At 35.6% G+C, this 24,969-nt stretch overlaps 1 protein-coding gene across 1 annotated transcript in view; it reads left to right on the forward strand.

Annotated features, from left to right (window-relative positions):
• The first annotated feature begins 1,692 nt into the window (after positions 1 to 1,692).
• Positions 1,693 to 24,969, forward strand: part of LOC128868435 (ice-structuring glycoprotein-like) — a 215,919-nt gene continuing 192,642 nt past the window's right edge. Inside the window, exon 1 of the mRNA XM_054110522.1 lies at positions 1,693 to 1,740. The gene's annotated coding sequence lies outside the window, so the exon portion shown is untranslated. The remainder of the gene's footprint in view (positions 1,741 to 24,969) is intronic.

The following is a 24,969-nucleotide window of genomic DNA, read 5'->3' on the forward strand; positions in this document are numbered from 1 at the left end:
CGCTTTCGCCAACAGCGTTACCCAGTCACCAATAAATGACTACCTACCTACCTACTAAAGTGTAAATGTATGCATTTTTCTTCTCCTCCGACTTTTCCAACGCCTTGTTGGGAAAAATTTAAAATGCTTCACTTGAAGCACCGCATTGAATTCCAATTAAGTTTGTCCTTTGTTGCTATTAGGAAATTGTCAGCTGTATGTAATAACAGTTAGTACGCAAAAGCCTGCCAGCTGTCGTAGTTATGGCGGTAGTGTGGCAATATGCAGTGGTGCGGCATGGGCGTCATTTTTTAAACACTTTTGCACCACCTCCCGCTTGCGTTACTTGACACTTCACTTCGTCGCATACTTTTCAGCGCAGCACCACAATGATTTACACTTCAAAGCCACAGCAGTTGCTGCCACACTAAGGAAGGAAGCAAAAATCCTTTGAGACTAAGACTTCCGCAAGGCTTTCGCCAGTCAGTGCCGCTTGATTCGACATTTAACAGGCCGCTCCAACACAGACTTCGCCACCACAACGATCTTCTTGCCCCACTCTCGTACACTTCTACTCTACTTTCTTAAGTTCGCCTTTATTCTACTGCAACTTCTTCTCCGTATCGTAATTGCGAGTACGCCAACTGAGTGGAATTGCAATTTTTCAATTTCTATGCCAACTTCTACTCACACCCCCTGCACGTTCCACAATTTATTACTCTACATATTCTCTTGTGGCGTTGGCACAATGCGTTTGCCATATTTACGCGGAGGAGTTGATGAGAAGCTTTGTAGGCGTTCTGCGCTGCCTTAGAAATGAAAATATTGGCATAAATTATGTTGTAGCAGAGCGCTGGCGCCACAATCTCTTCAACTAGAAGCCACTGCTTCCTTTTCCTTGCCTTCGGCCCAATTGATAGTAGCAACTTGTTCTCGATTTGTTTCTTTTTTTTTGTTTTTTTTTGCATTTCCGCGCTTTGACTGCCAATTTCACATTTCAATACCCAAAGTAGAAAACCCGTGTGTGAAGTAAAGGCGGTAAGTGAGTAGCTCAAGTGCCTGCATTTCTCTGGAACCCCTTCTTGATGCTGTGGTCGCCGGAGTGGCATGCAAATGACTTTGGATTTTAATTAAACCGACGCGTTTGCCGCTACCACTGCTGCAATTGATGACTCGCTACCAGGCAAATGTAAAAAAACGTGAGTAAGGAATCCAAAAAACAAGAAGAAAAAACAGAAGTCTTCCAGAACGAATAGGGCGTAGCTGAGCAAGAAGAGTAATTGAGTGGATGGGGCATTTGGGATTTCTATGCTGTTAAAAATGCGCGCAGAAAGGCCTTAGTTTCAAACGCAACTTAAGCTAACGCGGAAATTCTATTCAAATTAGCCAGCCAATCTTGTTCAATGCCTCTTTCATCATTTACCTTTTGTGCTTTTCACGCAGAGTGATTAAGTGATTGAGTTCAGTGTTTGAGTGAAATTGAGTCAAAATGCAAAAGCATAAGGGTGTCGTAGTACTGCAATTAAAATCATATATTTTTTGTGTAAGGAAGAGGAAGCGTTTAAGGATGAAAAACCAAAATTACTCATTGTAAGGTGACTGGTTTGCAGACGATAAATTTAAGTATTGATTTACGTATATCTTTTATTAATTGTAATACCAAGTTATATGTTTTCCAAACAATTTCTAATTAATGTTATTTAATCTTTTATTTCCAGGTATGTTTCCGCTACGATAAAGTATTTTAAAACTTAATAAACCGTAAGTTAACAGTATATTGCTATAGATATCGAAAAGTGTATGTGTTCAATAAATTTTGAAGCGCCATTAGAGAAATAATGCACAAAACGCCACCAAATGCTGACATTTTACATGAAAATTTATGTAACAATAAGCAAACTATCCATGTTTGCAACAGTATTGGCAAAACTCACTAATTTGAAGTGAACTGTGGATAGAGTCCACATACGTTCCACATAGATTGTACAATTAAACTCTCAGATTTATTTATATTTTACCATATGCACGAAAAAATCACTATTAATTCATGTTCCACACTCATGTTCCAAATAGGTTCTACAAAAAGGAACCTCATTTTATGTACATCTTAGCCTAAAACTGGAAATTCACCTCTCATTACTGCTGCACATGTGTGTTCCACACAGATTCCACAACGGAAAAGGTTTTCTTTTAATATTTAATCGAAAATTAATTCATTAGCTTGAATATTAATTTACAATTGACTAATTCATCATTTATTCCGTGCTTAAAAATCATTAGTAAGTAAGTTGCTGCATAAAAAAAATATTTCCTAAATAATATTACATGCACAAGATAAAATATTAGATAAATTGTAAGCTGACTTCGTTCTTTTGTTGAAATTTTTGATTAACGCTACAAATGTTTCAAGAAATCAGGAACTAAGACAAACAGGCCGACAGACAAACAAACACATATTTCTGTGCCGAAAAGCCAAGTAGCTTTATTTATTCTTAATATCCTATTCTTAACATATATTAAAATAAATAAATAATTGACTAGAACACTTCTGTTAGGTATTTGACCGAGCTCTTCCTCTGTTTTGTGGTGATGTTTTTCAACATATGGAGGGTTTAAGCCGATTCCGAACGGCTAATTGTTTTTGTGAGTAGCTTTTTCATGACAAAAATATACTCAGAATTTTGTCATAGTCTTCTTAATATATTCAAGTTGTAAATTATATGACAGTTTCAAGCAAAAAATGTTTACTTGCTCGGCTAGCACTTAGATTTCGAGAGAAAATAATGCAGTGAAAGCAACACATTACATTTTAACTTCTTTTCATAATATTTGACTAAATCTCGACATACGTTCCATACCAAATGAATTAATAATTTTTAAAATTGTTTTTATAGTAATTTTGTATAGTATTTTAATATAAACTAAATTAAAAATTAAGTTCCACATGCATTCCACAACAAAAAATATACAGATTTTTTATTTGCTTCATTAATATATATAATTACCTCAAAATCATTACTAATATCTACTTCAAAATATGTTCTACATACAATCCACATGCGTTCCACAACAAAATAATGTGCAGGTTTACAATTGACCACATTAATATATGTTATCACCTTAAAATCATTACTAATATCCACTTGAAATTATGTTCCACATACAGTCCACAAAATTTAAATCCTCACAAAATTGTTCTTCAAGGCAATAAATACCCTAAACTCACTGCCAGTGCATTTTGCTATTCCTAGCTTCATAGCTATCATAATTTATGTGCCTAATAGAATATATCTCTTAACGCGCATTAATATTGGCACATATGTACCATACATGCCCAACTGTTGACTCTTTCCCTAACAACCCGTTTGTGCACATTTAAAAGTGCAAGGAATGCTAATTTACCAATTAAAAATAAGTCAAGTATTACATAAAAGAGAAACAAAAGCAAGCTCAAAAGAAAAAGAAATAAACATACATAATCTAAATGAGATCACACATACATGTGCACACAAATCTTATTAAGATAACAACAAGCGTCCAAAGTGGTAAGGTGGTATGCGCTAGCTCGTAAAAGCAGTACGGTAGTCAAGTGTGTGCATGTGGCAGCAAGGCTAGTCAAAGTACGCGCGTATAAAAGCAGTTAAAACAGCTACAAATGTGAAGGTGTGACGCAGCCGCCGCCGCTGCCAAGTTTTCGTTTTCCCTTTTATACCATTGCTGTTGGGCGCTCACAATTTTAATGAAATTAACCTCACATTTTTCGCCAAGCCAACAATGGATATAAGGACGGCAACAAAACGAAATTTGGCTTTTATGCGCGTGACAGCTAGCACACACCTAGGTAGGTGGCATGAATGTGTGTGTATTTATTTGCATATGACCTTACGTATGCTTGTGCGCCTAGATGTATGCCGACGCGCAAACGACTAGCACAGCTGTCTAGCTTGTAGCAGGTGGCAGTCAGCAAGCCAGCCAGCCAGCCAGTCAGAGATTCAGTGAAGCGCGAAAATGTAGCTTTGCTAATAAAGTACCGCTTGACACGCGACTTTTTCTTGCCGCACACTTGCAGCTTTTCTTCTTACTTCCTTTGCGCGCCAGCAATGAGGGCAAATAAAACCAGAAAAAGTGAAATAAAGTATGCGCATGTATGTGTATGTTACTTACATACGCATATGTGTGTTCACTTATTCACAGCTACCTTCCACGAGTGGGTACTTCATGCAACCGCTAAGCCAATGTAGCTATTGTTTTAAATTATGCCAACCCTCGCTGTGAGGCAGACGCACACGTATACACTTGCATAAACATGTGTACATGTATGTGATTGCAACACCTTTTCTACGTGAGCCACTTGAATTTGTACCCATTTACATACGTATATGTGTATGTGTGTGTATATGTAGAATTATGCAGCTTGACTGCTTGCCTTGCTGCGCGCAACTACTTGCGACCGGATGTGGCATGCAGAGCAACATATGCACACATGCATATCCACAATACGTATTGCTTGCTCACACACACTTGCCACTCTTTATTCACCCCATATACCCCAGCGTGCGTTTGGCTGTATGGCAAGTAAGTCGGAAATATTAGCCGTTTGCTGCAATTTTAATTACATTCAACAAACAATAACAACAAGGACCAAAAAAACGCAGAAAACAAGTGAAATACAAACGTGTGAAAGCAAAAGGCACAAAAAAAATAAAATAAAAAAGACAAGTAGAGAAACAACAACTTACCAGCAAACAAACTTGCCTTACAAGTACTGCCTATTTACAGGCGCCTGCACGCCCACACAATGGTAATATTGTTACAATGTTTTTGAAACTTAGAATGAAAAAAATATCAACAGCAACAACAAACCGAACAAGAACTTGAGCCGCTTTGAGTTACTCGTACGTAGTTTACACTGGCCTAGTAAATATTGGCTTTGCAAAATGCAGTTAAATGCAAATATTTTCAAGCACAAAACAGGCTACCGACATACACTGCTTTCCACAGTTTTCGTGTGCGTGTGTATATGTAAGACTACTCAGTGCGCTTTGAGTGTTGTTTATTTGCGCCGAGATTGAGTTGAGTGCATCATTCTTACTTAGTTATTTGAATGTTAAATAGGCGTCAAGTGGTATAAATAAATTACTCAGCGCACAAAGTGTTGCTTCATTTGCCGAAAAGTATTTTTGAATGCATTTGATTTAGATTTGCGACTATTAAATACCGGAAATTTTGTGCTTTGTGAACATTGCAAGAATCAAACATGAAAGTCAGTCTATTTTTTATTTGCTTAAACTGGCAACCTACGCGAATTGTAGACGTGAATAAAAAATAGAGTATTTCTTCAGTTGTTCCAATTAAGTAGAGGCAGTAATTTCTCTATGTTACCACTACAGTTGGTTACCTCTTCAGCCGGTCTGTATAACTAGAACCACCCGGACCTTTAATTTTTTTTCTTCTTACCCATCTGCATCTTTAACTCTATCTCTATCGCTGTAAGTGGGTTGCTGATAACACCCTCTCCGCTCCAACTCCCGTTGTTTTTTTTTATTGAGGGAGGTCCCGATAGGGTTGATGCTGTACCTTATGAGTACGCGCTTTCAGAGCCTGGCTGGTGCAAATCGGCATAAAGTCCAACGAACCTGCACGTCCAAATTAGTGGCGCTGGTTGTCGAACGTATCCTGTGGCGCTGTAAGAGTTTTATCAGGCATTGCTGAGCAGCAGTTTCAACGAGATGTTCGCTTAGTAAGGTAGCCAGCCGAATACCCCAGTTGTCAGCCCGAGATCATCATTTCCAAAACATTATTCGTTATTATCCCTCATCATAGAATACAGCCGCCTCTTATATGCGAAACCGACGCTGACCAGGGAGATGCCCATAATGGGTCCGTCGCATCTGGATTTTTGTACTGTTGCCCAATCCCATGCATATACAGCCGCTCATTCTGAGTCAGACGCTGACGCGCTTACTGTAAGACAATCGCTAATGGGATATCGAGGATAAGTGCTTACACATTTTGCTTGATTGAAATACTCCTTCAAGCAGGTGTTTGTCTGTTTCGGTCTGCGAGTAGGGTTTGTATTTCCCACCTACTCTACATATCTGCTGAGCATTATTCCTCTATTCGCCACGCCTGGGAACGCGTCCGATGCGAGACAGACAACTCCGCACGGCGTTCGTCTGGGCGGACCGGAAAAAGGTCGTTTTACAAATTAAGACGGTGTAGATGCTCTTTGAAACATCGGTGACCCGGTCAGCAGTTGTCTATCTCCTTCTCTATTTATATCGCTCTCTCTATCTTTAGCTCGAAACCTGTTCCAATCTCTATCCCCACCTCCACCCCAATTCTATCTTTATCCCTATCTATGTTTAGTTTCAGTAGAAATATTTCTTTTTCTCCATCAATATTTTTATCCCTGTTCTCTATCTCCATCTCTTTCTCCATCTCCATCTCTTTCTCCATCTCCATCTCGATCTTCATATCTCAATATCTATCCCTATCTCTATATCTCCACTTCTTTTTCTATATCTATCTACACCTATCCCACTTCTGTCACCATTTCTACCTTACCTCTATCTCTATATCTCCCCTCTTTTGACCACCTTACTCAATATTTTCACCACCTAAGCAATTTTTTGGTAAAAAGTAGCTTTTATGTATACTGTTTTGAAAGTTCTACTCTAGTGAACAGACAACATATTTTTATTTGCTATATAAAAGCTCATAAGTCCATTAATTAAAGCCAAAATAATCTCAAACAAAGCTATGAGTAACTTAACTTTCAAATATTTCATTAGTGAAAGCTTTTATATCCACTCGCTCGAAAGCTGCATGGTAAGCGAAAGCTATTTGAAAGCTCGGAAATGCATTAATTCGCAGAAACCCCGAAAAATATGATTTACATATGTTTTACCATATTTCTTTCATTATTTTAAACTTAAAAAGCCAAATTTATTTTCTCCATAACTCTCCAAACTCTACACGTTTAGCGCTAGCAAAATGCGGTGAAGTATTGCAATCATTCCCGTAATGTTTTATTGACACTCACGCAGAAAAAATAAGTTAATGCCAGAGAACTGGAAGCTACATGTGGACAGGTGGCAAAAAGGATAGTCCCAGTGTATACCTGAATGAGAAAAGCTTAGCAAGCATAGAATGCCTTACAGGCAGGTGTGAGATAAGGGTTTGCTATGTAAACAACATCGCTCACTGTTCGGCAGCCTTTCACGAGAACAGCTCCCTTACACGCGTACAAGTATTTGAAGGCAAATCCTTGTCAAACATTATTAGCAAAGCGTGAGCGAAAAATTTAATATTACTTGATTATGTGCGTATTATTTTGACGTGGCCATAGAAGTAACGAAGGCATGGAGCGGAAGGAGCGAACCATGTGTCTGTGTGTATGGTTGCTGAGCGCCTGCAGCTAACTACCTTGTGAGTGAAGGGCTATATGTCTTGGATTTCACCACCTACTTCAAAGGATGACGTTGCCACGAGTAGGCAGCTGCTTTTCCACCCACCAGCCATTTGCAATGTTTTTTGATTTCTTTTTCATTGTTGTTGCGGCGTTTATTGTGAGTATGTTGTGTTAGTATTTTGTTGTTGTTATTATTGTTGTGTATTATTGCCTGTTGTAGGTACGTACTACAAGCACAAGTGACGGAAATTGATGCATAAAGGCGCGCTTGATTGAGTTGACAAGTTGTAATTTGCCGCGAAGCACGAGTGGAACGCTCAAACACACACACTCACCCGCAGGCATTCGTGCAATATCACTTACCCAGTTAAACATACATACTATATACTTATATGCATACATATTTATTACCATGCCATGCTAATGTGAAGCATGAAATGAGTTTGGTACTCATCGCTGCTTCTTCTAACTCAAATGGGCTGGCTCGCTTGCCTAGTAGATTAGTGTTAGTTGGGTGTTCATTTGGCTGTGAGGCGTGGCTCTCATTGTTAATGGATCATTCGACAAGTCATTTGTGCGTACGTTGCTGTAATTTTGAAAGCATTAAAACGAAATGCTCTCGAAGACTGTGCAATTGAAGTCACTCTCCTCGAGTTAAGCCACCCTCTTCTCCTGCTACACTAGTCACTATGATTCCATGCAGCCACATCTTGCAGGTCTCGTTGCAAACGCCATCCGCAAACTGCTGTACTTCAACTGACTGCGAAAAGCTGTAAGAATTTCTGCAGCGTTGCCTATTTGTAGCTGAGACTGTTTTTAGACAAATACGCGTGAACAAATTGGTGTGAGTGAGAGCGAAGGAGAGTGGGAAATGTAGATATGAAATATTCTGAAGGATTTCCTGGAAATATTCGTGTAATTATTTTGTAAAAGACAACATATTTTTAATTGCTTCAAGCTGAACTGTGATTTGTAGAAAATAGAATTGAATTTATGAGCCATACAAAAGGCAGGAGAGTGTTGAGATGAGACTAAGAAATGAATGAAAAAGAGTAAAAAAATTTAGCCTTTTTACAGATGGGAATAAGAAATGTATGAAAAAGAGTAAAATAATTTAGCCTTATAATTCACAGATTTCTTTGGTATCTTGCCTCTTGAAGCTTATATGGTTGCTGAACTCAAATCTGAAATTGAGAGCGCAAATTTCAAAATCACGGATTTAATATGGGAGGCAGGAAATTCTCTAAATCTAAGAATCTGCGACCTAGAGAACCGAGCTTGGTTCCTTATGGAGGACATAAATTATTAAAATGGAACCAATCTTAACCCGGGTTGGTTCCAGAAGGTTTCGGGCATCGCCGTTCTCGTCTAAAATTCAAGTTACAAAATTCAAAATAATTAATTAATGAAATAGCTGGCGATCATCGGAATAAAGTTAGTATTAAACTTGAAACGAAAGCTCTGCTTGGCACCCAAATAAAAGAACCCCAAAGAAATGCATTCATATCGAGATGAATGCTTTACATGATCGGTTTCGTTGTCAATGGGGAAACTGCAAGTCACCCATAAAAATATCTTAAAATTCTACTCAGCTATCCATCTTCAAATAAAAACTCCCGCTGAGAAGTGAAAGCTTTCTAAAAGTTTGCTCCAAATATTTTTATTTTTAAAAAATGTATCTGCATAAATGCTGTCTTTATAAATAGAAATATTTGACATCAAACCTTTAATTGCACGTCAAAAATTTACCACCATATAAGCTTAAGTATTTCGCGTCGCAAGCTTTAAGCTCTAGCCTCACGAAGTTTGATAAGCGTTATGTATATTATTTAAGTGACAGTGCGAAAAAAATTAAAGAAAGGCATTTTTCACTTAATACTAACAAAAGCTCCTGTTGACACTTGAAAGCTCATTACTTGCTAAAAGTTTACTCGAAATATTGTTATTTCGAAAGAATCTATCTAAGAATTTATCAATGGAAATTTTGACGCCACACCTTAAATTGAACGTCAACAAATTTACTGCCACATAAGCTTCCTTTCTTCGTTGTGCAAGCTTTAAGCTCTAGCGAAGAGTTTAATAGGCGGACGCGCGAAAAAAAATTTTTTTTTAATGTTCTACACTTAGTACTAAAGCCATATTCTACACCATTTAACTTGGTTTTTTTTTGTTCTTAATTTTTAGCACCGAAAATTGGAACTGATTTTTTAATTTCTCAATATTTGATTGGAACTTTTAAAATGTGTACTCCATGCCATAAACTTTCAACAGCTGAAACTTTTAATAACGTATTCAAAAAGCTAATACAATTTTGTCTCTTGAAATCTGAGTAAGCGCCCATATGTATGCTTTAATTCTGGCAGTTTTCTCAAAGTGCGACTGAAAGCAGCAAAACACTTAGTGAATTTGGTTCACTTAAATACTAAAATATTAACAGTTTTAAATACTTAAATATTACTAAGAATTTTATTGCGCATCGTTTAAAAAATTTTTGTGAAATTTTTGGTACCAAAAAGTAAAACTCTCTCATTATTTTTCTATATTGCGCTGAAACTTTTGAAATGTTTAGAATTACATTACGAGGCTTTCATCATAACATAACATAAATGTGTTCGCGTGAAAAACATATTTTTACATAAATTGAAATTACGCCTAATTATAGGCTTTAGCTTTATCGGTTTTCTCAAAGAATGGCTGTAAGTAGCAAAATACAAAAAAATTTATTAATTGTAAAGCATTGTTTTAAGTTCGCATTTCACGTGAAATGGCTGTACATATCCATAAAAACGACATTGCCGTGAAATATACGTGAAATTTCATATGTATGTCACGGCAAAGTAGTACTCAGTTCACGCCTTGAAAGACCCACGCAACATACAAGCAACATTTTTTCACACCTTCGCAGCTCGCTTGCGAGTAAAGCGCCTGAGTTCAAATACTCCGAAGACATAGCATTTTGAAGCAAAACGTCTTCGCGAAGGGTATAAGTAAATATTTTTTTTTTTTGGAATTTTGTGTGTCAATCTAAAGGGTTATCCAATAAAAAAACGTTAATCATCTCTCGATAGCGCAATCCATTCACCGTAACTGTTGCTCCAGCTTCATTTTCGAAAAAGTAAGGTCCAATGACTCCGCCAGACCATAAACCGCACCAAACAGTCACACGTTGAGGATAGAGAAACTTTTCACCCATAACTCTTGGATTTTCTGAGCTCCAGATCCGCCAATTTAGCTTGTTGACGAAGCCACCGAGGTGGAAATGGGCCTCATCACTCAAGATGGTTTTCCGATGGAATTCCGGATCATTTTCATGCATTTCAACGACCCAATCAGCAAAGACACGACGTTGTTGATGATCGGCCGGCATGAGTTCTTGTGTTAACTGGACTTTATAAGCCTTTGGACCCAAATCCTTATGCAAAATAAGGGGTAACGACGCTTGTGGAATGTCTAATTCCAAAGAACGACGAGGAATGGACAAACCTGGGTTTTCTTCAACACTTTCGGCTACAACAGCAATATTTTCGGCTGTTTTTGAGCGACGTGCACGGGTTTTATTCTTCACGTCACTAACTTGTCCCAACAACTCGAATTTTTTCACCAATTTCTGTATTGCGGTTGGACAAGGTGCTTCACGATGACCCAAATATGTTCGAGTTTTACGAACCGTCTCTGTCAAATTTTCACCATTTTTATAGTGAATTTTAATAATTTCAATGCGTTGTTTAAGCGTTTATCGTTCCATTTTTATTATTGGCGTAGTTTCTACTTGTCAAATATCAAAAAATGACAGCTTCAAAAGTGACATCTACGTAAATAGTGGGCTATTCAAAATAACACCTGTTAATGGAAAACACTTCGCATATGCGTTAATCTATTTAAAAGCACTACTCTTACCAAAATTTAGCAAATGCTTCCGGGACGATTCTCACAAATTTCACGTTTCTTATCATTTGATAATCAATTTTACTTCACGGCAAACCAAATGCATGTTGTTGGCTAAGTTTGACGGTTCTGTGTTGATTTTGTTGTAGTCCATTTTGCATTATCGGAAATTTAAATGCGCTAAGCCATGCCAAAACCTATTCTTAAGCTTTCACGAATTTTCCATACAAACTTGATTCTTTTTACACCATATTTCGTTGCGCCTTGCTTTTGCCACACATTTCTCAACCTCTTGGCTTACTTTTAATTCCCGAACGCATAATCACCCTTTTAAGTGCATTTTTAACGACTAATTTAAATTAACTACCCGCGCCAAAAGGACGAAAAGGCGGGCAAACAAAAAGTTAGCATTCATTAGTACGCGTAGAAGGTGCAGGAAAGTGTGCAGTCTATAAAGCAAGAATTTGTTGAAAATATGTATGTAATTGTTGTTGTCTTAGTCTAAAACATAGTAGAGACTGCGATTTTATTTACGGAATATAAAGTGTTGAATTTACGATATAACATTAATCGCTGCTGCTGCTGGGGCAGTGCTATTATGCCATTATCTATGAAGTACGAAAGAAGAGCGAGTGTGGAGAAACACGAAAATTCTTCGTATCCAAAACAAAAAATGGGCCAATGGTGGATTGTCGGTGTGTTCGAGGAGATAGTGAGTAGAGAGCGCCAAATGCGATAGTAGTTGAAGAAAAGCTTGTAAAAGTTTGGCAACACTTTTTCGTCTTGCTATGTCTTTTCTTTTTCGTGATACCCACGCGAGATTAGCAGTTTGTCAGCACTCAGTGTTCATTAAGAAATGTAGTGACTAAGCGAGATTGCGTTTTTGTTTATGGTGGCGCGTGCTTGAGGCAATAAAACTTCATTATAGTATGCGCCCTCAGGGGGCACGCCCCTGCTTGCTGTCGTCGCTGTGTACAGCAATTAAAATAAATTAAAAATCAGTTGTAAGCCAATAAATTACTTAGTTAAAAGGAAATTAAGGAAATGATAACAAATTACAATGAAACTGCGTTCCACAACAATTTTACAATAATCGATTTCAAATGAAATTAAGAAAGTAATAAACATGACAAAGTGATAAACAATTGGCCTGGTTGGAGATTAAGAGGAGAAAGGTAACAGAAGGAAGAGAGGAAATATAAATTGACAGAAAAGCAGCGAGAGAGTAGGTCAGTGGTATATACTTGTAAATGATGTCGTAGCTAATCGAGAGTGCGTTTTTGTTTAATGATGGATTTGTGTATTGAAAAAAAAAATATCGAAATTATGGCAATGAGCTTATTTTATTTACGAAAAAATGAATTTTTTGGGAACAGAAAGTTTCTAAGTGGGGTGGTGTAGTGAAAAATTCAGCTTCTTTAAGGAACAAAAACAAAATGTGAGAAATATAGCGCCAGATGTTGTTTTTGAAGTAAAACTTCTTAGGTGTCGATGGACGAGCGAGAATGGAGAGTAAAATTTCAAGGCCATGCAACGTTTTGGGCATTTTCGTTCCGCGAGAGAGAAAAATGATATAACGTAAAGGAAAAGGAGAGAGAGAGCTATACCTTACATATATCTTAGATACACTTTAGTCTACTTTTTCTGAATTTTTCCTTGTGGTTGCTAACTTCTAGCGAGAAATAACACTGCCTATGGTACTTTTTGGCGCTTGTTTGTTGGTGCAAACTTGTAGGAAATATATTTTTGGTGCGTACTTTTTGGCGCTTATATTCCTTGGTGCCTACTGTTTCGGGCGTTTTTTGGTCCCAATTTTTTTTGGCGTTCTTTTTTTTGGTGCCTACTCTTTGGCGCTTATTTCTGTTTCCTGGCTAGTGCTTGTGCCTACTATAAAGTGTTATCCATTCGGGTGTCGGATTTATTGGTATTACCTTGCGGTAATTTGTGCCGTTGCCGCGGTCTTGGAATCGCTGCGTTTATGCGGGTGATAAACGCTCGGAGTAGTGCGCGTTGTTGCCACGGTTTGTGTCCGGCGTTTACCTACACCGGTCGACCCTTCTCCGTTTTTTGTAAATTTTGTCTATTTGTATTCTCTGCAAATGCTGTGAATTCATTTAGATATATATTCTTGCTCGCTCTTTCTCTCTCGGGTCTCTCCCTCTTTCTTTGTCTGCCTTGAAAGTTTTACTTTTGCTATGTGTACTTCGCTACACGCACTTTTATCTTTTATTTATAAAGCATGTTTTGTGGAACGAATAAATAGATGTGTTGGAGTAATAAAAAATTTTACCAGTATATTGAGACAAAATTTTTTCCTATCACCCTTCGTTGGATACCTTTTCTAAAACCTTCGGTTTGGCACCCGGGTCTGGCCTTTCTTCCTACTGTTCGAGGATCCTTTTTAAAATGTTATATCCATAAACAGATAGAAAATTAAATTTTAGGAAGCTACCTGCAAGCTCAATTCGTTAGCTATAATATTGAGTATGGCAATAACTATTCGTCCTTTCCTAGCTAAGTTTACAAATAATTTAAATAATTAAGTAATACATGAGATTATATGAGGTATGTGCCTTTGAAAGCTACAACTTCACCCCCTCTTTCAAGCAGCATACGGGTTTCTCTGATGAAAAATTCGAGTTCTTTTGATTTGATCCATTCATTGAGTCAGTTTGCGATGCTCTCGTAAGAAGTGAACCGCTCTCCAATAAGGGCTGACTGCATTGATCGGAATAGATGCTAATCCCATGGTGCAATGTCCTGGGAATACGGCGGTTGAGTCAAGAGTTCCCAATTATATCCCTCTAAATATTTCTGGTTTCGATTTAGCAACGTGTGGCCTGGCAGTGTCATGCAGCAAAATCAGTTTGTCATATCTACCGGACCTTTCTGGCCGCTTATCTTTAAGAGCTCGCTTCAAACTGCTCCATTTAGCTGCAGTCGGTAACGAATGCCAGTGATGGTTTTAGATGGTTTAAAGAGTTCATAATAGATGGCACCCTTCTGATTACACAGGCCCCAACTTTTTCGATGCTTAGGGTTATCATAATAGATCAATTTTTCATCGCCAGTGACGATGCTATGCAGAAAACCTTTTCTTTTCTGCCGTTCAAGAAGCATCTCACATGTCACCAAACGTCGCTCGATATCCCTCTCCTTCAATTGATCTGGCACCCAGTTACCTGCTGTCTGGACCATTCCCATCGCGTGCAAACGTTTACCGACGGTTGATCTGTCAACATCCAACTCTTTAGACATTTTATAAAGGGTGCGACAAGCGTATTCATCCAATAATTGTTGTAGTTGAGCACCTTCGCATTTTTTCGGTGCCCCTTCGCGATCCTTATCACTCACATCGAATTTGCCTCTCTGGAAGCGTCGAAACCGCTCTTTACAAATGGTATTCGACGGTTCGTGATTACCGTAAATATTTATGAATATATACAATAATACGACACGTTTCCACGACAGTCGGTTCTACGTTATCGAAACGACCCGGATTTATATCCGGCCAAGGACTGTCACTCCAGCAGCATTCCCCGCATGTAAACATGGGGAATGTTTATGCTGCTACAACAACAACAACAACGACATGTTTCAGCTGCAATTTTCTTTAAAAGATAAAAATGAAACATGACTTCCCAGCAAATGCTGTTTTTACGCGACCAACGTAGTAATTTTTGACGTCAGATAAAAACGGATCTTTACGCTTCAAACGAAAGTCAACTACTGTGATTGAGACCTCACATATACCTACACGTTCAAGTCACCAGTATATTACTAGAGTGAACACAAAAATATGTAGTATCGGCAGCGACACCTCTTCTACGAGGGTGGAAACTTATTCCCATACCATAGAAATACGTTAAATTCACGCCCAGAGTCGAAAAAGTCAGGGGGGTACTCAACGGAGGATTAAAAATATTGTTCCATATTTTTTTTATTTATAAAATAATCATTTTATTATTATAGAGGGTGTATAAGTAAATGATTTTTTTTTTACTTACTTTTTGAATCTTACTTTTTTGTTCTTTTCTCATGTTTTTTTTTTTGTTTTTTATTTAAATGCAGATTTTTTTGAAGATTATATTAATTTTATTTTTAAAAAGGCTATTTTTTGGGTATTAAAACACATAGAAGATCAAATAAAGATTGTTTTCAAAAGGTGGAATCATTTATTATTTTTGTTTGTTAAAGTTCAAAGTTTTTTTTTGATATTTTGTAAAATTTAAAGACTCTGTATATCGACTTAAGATTTTTTTCAAAATGAGGGTCCTTTTTTTTATATAGAAGGGCGCTTACACTAAATAAATATAATTTATTTAAAAATTATGCAGGCGTTGATATCAACTTTAATCGAAGAGACCAATCGCAATTTCCTCGATAGCCAAATTTTTTGTTTTTAGTAATTTTTTGTCCACTAAACTCATACATTTTCAGTATTTCACTATTTGCTTGCTGTTAGTAGTCCTCCGCCAGAGCTCCAGAAAGGCAAATATATATCTTGAGCATCACAATGGGCTTCACTGGCCACTAAGTGAACTCTTTCTATTGGCTCGTCAAAACTTATCTAACTCAACTGAACTTAAAAAAAGTGACTCTAATCAGGTACCGCTATGCAGCAAAATAGCGTGACTTCGGCCAGACAGTATAACCTAACCTAACCTAACTTCATGCAACCCAAACAAAGGCTTTCAGCCATTTCAAACTCTTCTTATTTGTCACCAAAAATACATTCTTCAGCTAGAAAATCGCCTATTTTAACCTCTTTTGTATTCCTTACTTATCTACTAACCTATCCTCTATTCCAACTTTATAGTTATCCCACAACTGTCTCCCACTTTTAACTCATTGAAATTTTCTTCATATTGAACGCTGATTTCCCAATTCGCCAAATCAGTACATTTAGCCTACAACAACAAATTTAATAGAGAAAAAAGTAAGCAAAAGGGAAGGAAACGAAAAAAAAGAAAATCACAAAAAAGAAGAAATATCCACTGGATTATACACCAGTGAATTGGCAAACATTGGCTGGACATGTCCCACTGAAACATGGTTTTTCCTGTTTCATCTTTTCCTATCCACTTTTTTTTGTGCATTACCTTTTCTTTGTTTTCGTACTTTATCGCTTGTTATTATTGTCTTTATCACCGTCGGCGTGCCATTACCATTTGCGCGAGTAATTAACTAAATTCAAGACAGTCAAAGCAGTAGCAATTTCCTCTTCCACACTTTTCACTTACTTGCATACAAGGATATCCTTTACGCGCTCATTGCCGCCTTTGTAGATTACTGCCAGCTGCCAGCTGCATTGTCAGCGGAAATCGCTCTGCTGCTGCTGTTGCCACTACTGCCAGCGCTGTGTATTTTTGTGGCAGGTTGCAAGTGGAAAATGCAATTGCCGCAATTAATATACCCCAGGGACATGCATGGCTGAGAAGGCTATCGGGAGTAGCGAAGTGAGGAAGGAGCAGCAAGTGGTGAGTGATTGTAGCAATTCAATAGTTGTGTAATTTTTCTAATGGTCAGCAACCCCTTTGAGACTTTGGAGACAAATAAAATGCACAAAAAAACCTATCGTACACGTCCATTGGTTGCCAATCGCTTTGTCTATCAACTCCAGTCTCACCACCCGCCGCCTCAATAGTGAATTGTAGTACAATAGATATAGCGGAGTACTCGTATATGGCGGACACGTCGTAATGGTAATGGTAATTATTTTTCTATGTAGTGCAATATATTTTCTTTAGAAATTAAGCGGTGCCAGCCACTGCTGTCCTTTCGGCTTGGTAGCGAAGGAGGCGAGCGCACAGAAATGGCTGCACCACTTGAGACGGCGAAAGGAAACGGAAATGCTGCATTGTGCCATATATCAATTGCTGTTTGTGTAATCAGTAATTATCTGCGCATTTCTTCGTTAATTCTCTTTCGTTTTTCGCATGTCACTAATTGTTGTTGCAAACGGAGCTGATTCATTTACCCTGTTTGTTATGACCGCCTCGTTTTTTGTTCCCTGTCTGTTGTTATGCGGAAGTGCTGCATTTGAAGTTAAACTGCGGTAGTATTTGAACACTTCTTGTGCGGGGTAATTTAGCTGCAGCGATAAATGTGCCAAGATGCAAGTGAATAGGGTGAAGTTAATCAAGTAGTAAATGCGATTTAAAGCTATGTTTACATATGAAAATTGTTAAGGCGCTGAAGCATAATTTTTGGAATATTTTTGTTTTTGACACCTCAACGGAAAATAACAAAAAAACAAAATAAGTAGACACTTAAGTCAAAGATAAGAAAATAATAAATTATTATTTAATTTGACAAACTTAAAATAAACCAAATTAAAAATAGAACAACATTAGTCACAACTTTTCCTGCTAAGTACAAGTGGCTACGCCTAGAATCTCATTGTAAAAGGGTTCAATTGAATTCATCGGCCTTAGAAGTCTATTTTCTGAAACTGGAACCTATCCACAGGCGCTGTAAGACTGTTGAAATTCACGTAAATGGCTAATCGTATGCGTTTGTTAAATATTTTCTTTTATGTTTCTTAAAAGAATCAATTGATTTACCTTCCTCGAAATATTTACAGAAGCAACAGTGCGGAGTATGTTTTCCGCTAGGTGGCGCTGATTTTGATTTAAAAAAAAATTGGTGCTTATTTGCAGGGACTATGCAGTTTGATAGAAAATTTCGAAAAAATTATCGACGATGCGGGACCCCGACTTATGGGGTATTGCAGTATATTCATAGCCTCCATTATTTTATTTCAATAAAAACAAAAAAGCTATCAAAAATAATGGCAGATACTATCGCAAAATTGTAAATAGTAAAATAGCAAAATAGTGATAGAAAATACATAAATAAGACAATTTTTGGGCACTTAGAACAGTTGCATTATTATAAAAAATTATTTTTTCCCATTAATTGATACAATAAAATGAAAAAAAAATGATTTTCAGAGTCCCTATAAAAATTATTTCAATTTAAAAGTGTATAAAATATGTTGTTTTTGTTCATTTATTGACAAAATTAAAAACGAAATGTATTTCAGAGTTCCTATAAAAATTATGGCAACTTGAAAGTATATAAAATAAGATTGAAAAAATAAGATTGAACTTATGGCAATTTAAAAGGGTATAAAATGTGTTGGAAAAGTAATGAATTATCTTCTCGTTCGAAAAATATTCGAACAAGACTATTTTTGGAGTTCCTATGAAAATTATGGCTCCTTAAAAGTGTGGAAAATATGATGGGAAAAAATTTATTTCTCTTTTTAAAGATAATTTGTTTGAAAAACTCTATTTTCAAAGTTCCTATAAAAATTATGGCAACTTTAAAGTCTGTAAAATATTATGGGAAGGTATTTTTTTGCCTTTTTGTAGGCAATTTGTTTGAACAACACTATTTTCAAAGTTCCTATAAAAATTATGGCTACTTGAAAGTGTGTAAAATATGATGGGAAAGAATTTATTTGCCTTTTTAAAGGCAATTTGTTTGAACAACACTATTTTTAGAGCTCCTATAAAAATGATGGCAACTTGAAAGTGTGTAAAATATGATGGGAAAGTATTTATTTGTATTTTTATTGACAACAAATTTGCACGTTACTGCATTCAGACTTCCTATAAAAATTATGGCACCTTAAATGTGTAAAAGAATGTCAAGAATGCTATTAGTTATAACAATCAGCCAGTTTATATGGTTGCTATAAAAATTATAGGAACCACAAATTAGCTCGATTTGTACCTCATTAATTTTGGAATATGTAAAAGTATCTACAATTTTTAAATTTATTTCATGTCATTTAACTTTTTCGCTGCAATAACTAACTTCAAATGGATTTTTAGTATTTTAAAGCAACTCAGATTACTGAAAATTAATATGATCTTCTATGCTATTAAAATTATATAAAATATTTTTTATAAATGTAAAGATTTATGGCAGAAATAATAGAAATAATGTGGTAAATGAACTAAAATTAAGAATGAAAGTCATCAAAAAAATACAAATTTTTTCGCTAAGTTTAAGGTACTTTTACAACTGCTCACATTAATGTGGAATGTTTTTTGTATGATATTATGCAGACTTACTGTATATGCATACCAAATTCACATTTTCACTTGTGCTTGCATATGCGTTCATGTATGTGTAGGTGTCCTATCATACACGCTATAAAAACTTACTTTATAGGCTGTCGAAATAATATCCTCCATCGCATACTTGCACGACTTTTGTTGAAAAAAGAAAAATTCGCACATGAAGAAAGGCATACAAAGGCAGATAAGCGGAATACCAGCAAACCTACACAATGTAGAAATGTCTATCTGTACGTGCAAAATGGAGTAAGCCGTCGCATAGAATTTAAAAGTTGCATAAACGCACCACTATCTCTCGGCCACATATCCCTCAGATAGCTATCACTTGGATATGCACACGAGCACACACACATGCCCGCCCATACACCAATGGACGCCTGCTTTGGTGAGTGGTGGTGTGGGTGACTCAACGTCGACTGCCTGTATATACTTGCCTTTTACTTGCGCTGTACCGGCGACTTCTTACTGCGCCTGGCTGGCAACATTTCGCTTGGCTGCGGCTGCTTGGCAACTGTAAGAAAATAGTGTCTGTTTTGGTGAATGTGTGCTATGGGTTGTAAGAAAGTATTAAAATTACATATCTTCAAAAGCAGGAAAATAAAATTTGTATGCTATATATGAATACTTATGAGTATACGTTTTTTTTTGCCTAACGTGCGCTGAAAGAAAAATTTTTCATGATTTTCTTATGAAATTTTTATGCTGCCTTGGCTCCAAATCCTTGCTGCTAGCCAGATCAAAATATTTTCTTAAAACGAGCGAGTTTGTTGAAAGGATAACTTAAAAGGCCGCTAAGAGAATGTGCCCGGACAGTAGTCTAATACACATTTACATATACATGCACAAACATACATAACTTTTACATACGGGAAACGGAAGAAGCTTTTCAACATAACTAAATACGAAATACTAGACATTTGAGTTTTAAAATTTTCTTTCAACCAGTTTCGCAGGCATTCCTAGATACGTGCATGCACTCATACATGCATGCATTTATTCTCTACCCAGATATTTTGTAGTATGCAAAGATGTGTGCTTGATGTGTAGCTTACGAAATGTATCACTAAAATATTATTCAAGCGAAAGTTCTAGCAGAAGCTGGATTTGTGAAGATTCTCAAAATAAAATAGTACTTAGAAAAAGAGCTTATCGGGTACTATTTTTACAAAGAGAGATAAAAATATGAATGTCAGTAATTCAAGTAAAAAATATTTGCCGTGCAAGGCACATTGCAACGGTTGACTGAAGGAAAAGGGTACAAAAATGTTTATACTAAGTTTTTAATGTCGATAAAATGTATCGAGAAAATTTGCATAGACTTTTAAGCTTAATAATTTATTAGTCATAATCAGTGCATGGCGAGTTAATCAAAAAGATACGGGGACCCAAATGAAAGCATAAATGTTTTAGCTAATAATCAGCATATTTAGTTTGCTATAAAAATTGCGACGACTTTAAATTGTAAAACATATGATGGAAAATTATTAACTTGTGCTTAGAGTTGACAAAATTTAAAAAAACATTTTTTTTTAAAAAACATTTTTTTTTTAAAAACATTTTTTTTAAGTTCCTATAAAAATTAGAGCAACTTTAAAGTGCAAAGCATGTAATGAAAAATTATTAATTTGCGCTTCGAATTGACAAAATTAAAAGAAAACATTTATTTAAAGTTCCTATAAAAATTATGGCAACTTTAAAGTGCAAAAACTATGGTGAAAACTTATTAGATTGCTCTTAGAAATAAGAAGAAATTAAAAACCCTTATTTCAAAAGTTCCTATAAAAATTATGGCAACCTTTAAGTGCAAAACATGTAATGAAACATTATTAATTTGCGCTTAGAGTTAACAAAACTCCAAAAGCCATTATTTTAAAAGTTCCTATAAAAATTATGGCAACTTTAAAGTGCAAAATATATGATGAAAACTTATTAGATTGCTCTTAGAAATAAGAAAGAATTAAAAACCATTATTTCTAAAGTTCCTATAAAAATTATGGCAACTTTAAAGTGCAAAACATGTGATGAAAAATGATTTCTTTGCGCTTAGAGTTAACAAAATTTAAAAAACCATTATTTCAAAAGTTCCTGTAAAAATTATGGCAACCTTTAAGTGCAAAAGATGTAATGAAAAGTTATTAATTTGCACTTAGAGTTAACAAACTTAAAAAAAAAATTATTTTAAGAGTTCTGGCAACTTTAAATTGCAAAACGTGGGATGAAGAATTATTACTTTACTCTTAGAAATAAAAAAAAATTAAACACCATTATTTCAATAGTTCCTGTAAAAATTATGGCAACTTTTAAGTACAAAACATATGATGAAAAATTATTACATTTCTCGCAGAAGTACCAAAAAATTACAAACCATTATTTCAAAAGTTCCTATAAAAATTATAGCAACTTCAAAATTTAAAAAATGTGAGTCAATAGCTACACAGCTGATATCTAAGGTAAATAGCTAAAATCTGATTAGTTTTATGAATGCAATAAAAATTATAGCAACTCTAAAACAGTGCTCAATTTTGCTTCACTGTTCTAGGAGATGTGAAAATGACACTAAATTTAAGATTTATCATATGGCAATCAAGTTTTTATTTTTATAAAAAATTTATAGCAACTTAAGAAGATTTTTAGAGTAATAAATTTTTCTTGCCTTAACGGTCATTTATAAAAGTTTTCTATTTAATACCAATTACTTGTACAGCAAAAATGTAAAAAAAAAATAAACTTAAATAAATTGAACTGCTTGTTGGCTGCTTAATATTGAAAATACAAATTCTGCTTTCTATCCTAGCAAATATTTAATTTCATAGTTTGAAAAAAATTTGCACATTTTTTTTTAATTTATTCATACGGTATGCATTTTCATAATCATTTGGTTAAAAAAAAATGTTCCACCCCCAAAAAATGTATTCTTCGCACGCGTCTGCCACACCACTTCAACCTCCTCAAAGACGTTTATTTTGCTAAATATTTTTATTTTATCTGCTTGCCATTGAAAAGTGGTTGAAGAAACGAAAACAAAACTTAACAGATAATCATCGCAATGAATGCATATCTAAAGGGGGCGCACATAATACGCCTGCGAGTATCTCAAAGGTTATGATAATAAATTTTTTTAAGTTTGTCAGTTCTTTGACATGACGAATTGGACTTGCAAAAAAATTTGTATGTGCTTTTCTATTCTTACAAGAGATTAAACATTTATATATAGGATAGACAAAAGTAAACGACGCCGCAGCAAACAAAGTAAACGCGCGCACACACAAGACAATACACCCCTTGAAGTGTCGCAGTATTCCCCTTCCCAGTGCGTCGGAGGAGGTGATATTGCTTCTTTTGTGCTTTTATAGATTTTGCGAAGCGATATAAATATGTGTGCACACATACACATACACGTACTTGTGTGTGAAAATACTAAGCTAAGTAGTGGTGAAATGATGTCTTCGACTCTTTGTTGCTTTTTCACTTAGCAATCACTTTCACTTGCCGAAAGTTTGACTTACTACCAACCAAATGCACCCTTCAATAGCGCGGCCCTCTTTTGATTTGTGACAACATATTTGGGGGCATTTACAGCCACAATTCATAAATTTCTATAACTGTACACGCACATACGCATACTTGTTTTTGTTACTATAAAAAAAACATAAACAAATCTATTGGAAATTTTGCTTTTCTACCCTCAATGCAATTCAATTTAGTTCATCCTTTTGTCTGCCATCTTTTTGATCAAAACAATTTATTTTAATTTCCTGCGGGGCCCTCTGGCGAAAAATGGTTATAACAACCACGGATTCGTCAAATGATGATGCATGCCGCCTAACCACTTCAAGTGCAGACAATTTGATTTCTAATGAGTACTCATTTGGCCTTCTCGAAGGAAATTCGTTTAAAATTTTCTTTTGACTCTGACTAAAAAAATTCACAAAAATCTTATTTAAATATTTTCAAGAAAACATTTTTTTTTTTATTCACAGTTCAAATATTTCCCCTCTCCTACCATATTCCCTCAAATTTCTTTCCCTATTTATAGAATAGTTGACTTAAAACTTACACTTGGGAAAAAATGTTAATGCAAATGCAGATTTTTTACCTTCTTGAAGGAAATTCCTTTAAAAGATTCTTTTGTCTTCATATAAATTTTATTTAAATAATTTCAAGAAAAACTTTTTTGTTTTTTTTCCATAAGTTGAAATATATTTTTTAGCTCCCTTACAATATTTCTCTAAATTTCTTTGGCAGTGAAAAAAAAGTGCTTACTTGACTTAAAATTTTCATACAAATTTTCTCTTGAATCTGCCTAAAACGTCCATTTAATATTTTGCTTCATATATTTCGTAAGTTTCTATACCCGTTAGTTTAAGTTTTTAAACCCGCTTACCTCAACTTCTTTAATAACCAAAACTAGTGCACCATTTTTTACATCCCCTACTTTTATTTTCTGGCATGCAGTCCAGTCTCTCCAGTCTCTCTCTAAAATCACTTTACCCACTCTTTCGCTTTATACTCCAATAAATGAACAAATTTGTGATCTCTCAATCAAAATATGTACGGATTTCCAGAATTTGTTGTTGTTCTTTTTTTCTTTTTGCTGCTTTTTGCGCTTACCTTTTATTTTTCTATTTATCTTCAAAGTGAATTTAAATTTCCACTCGATTTGACCAAGAAATCTTGCTATTAGATTTTTAGATTTTGCTTTTTTTGAACATTGCAAACAGATTTCATTTCTTTATTATTTCAACTTACCTCTCTCACTAAAATACGTATTTGCTAAGTTGCGGTTAATGAAAGCATTCATGTTATATCTGTATGGAGAAACCACTTTTTAACTTTTGAATAACTTTCCACTTTTATGAAATTCTTTTTAAAAAATATGCCTCTAAAATGTTATTACATGTTTTTGGTAAATGTAAGCAAAGCAAGCATTCCGTGTGAAAATGCAGTTCTGATTCGTTTAAGAACACTCTACCATGAATTTGTATTTAAGGTTATGAACTTCTATTCCTAGAAAGCTTTCACTAGGTGGCCTGATGTTCCAATTGAAAGATTTCCTCAATCTTACCTATTCTTATTCCGTTGTTGTTTCTACATGGCTGTGTCCGAACGATTATTGAGCAAATATTGTAATATTATTCCTGAGTCAAAGAAATTTGTTTCGTGTTTTTTTTTTTTCTAAATAAATAAAAAATTTCATTCCCCTACTCGCATGCGAAACTTCTACCAGCCACTTAAACTTCCAGAGGAAATTTACTAAAATATTTTCAAACCGATTTAAAGCTCACTCATAGAGTTCTGCAATGAAAAAATTTTGTTGATCAAGTTTAATCAGCCTAAAAATTAGTACATTAATGCATTAAGGACCCAATCAATCTACTTACTTTAAGCGAGTTGATAGAAATGGTTACCTCCCACGGCTTAGGGACGAATACGCGATATATTCTCTTCTGTAGAGGAGCTGTCACCGGAAAGTTCAAAGGGTTAGGAGTTGTTTCTGACATTCTGACTTTAACCTCCTTAATACAACAAAACAAAGGGGTTAGGATGGACTTTCCAAAAATGCTACAGACGCAGAAGCTCAGTGAGGATAAGAAAAAC

The sequence above is a fragment of the Anastrepha ludens genome, chromosome 6, assembly GCF_028408465.1.
Source record: "Anastrepha ludens isolate Willacy chromosome 6, idAnaLude1.1, whole genome shotgun sequence".
Classification (NCBI taxonomy): Eukaryota; Metazoa; Arthropoda; class Insecta; order Diptera; family Tephritidae; genus Anastrepha; species Anastrepha ludens.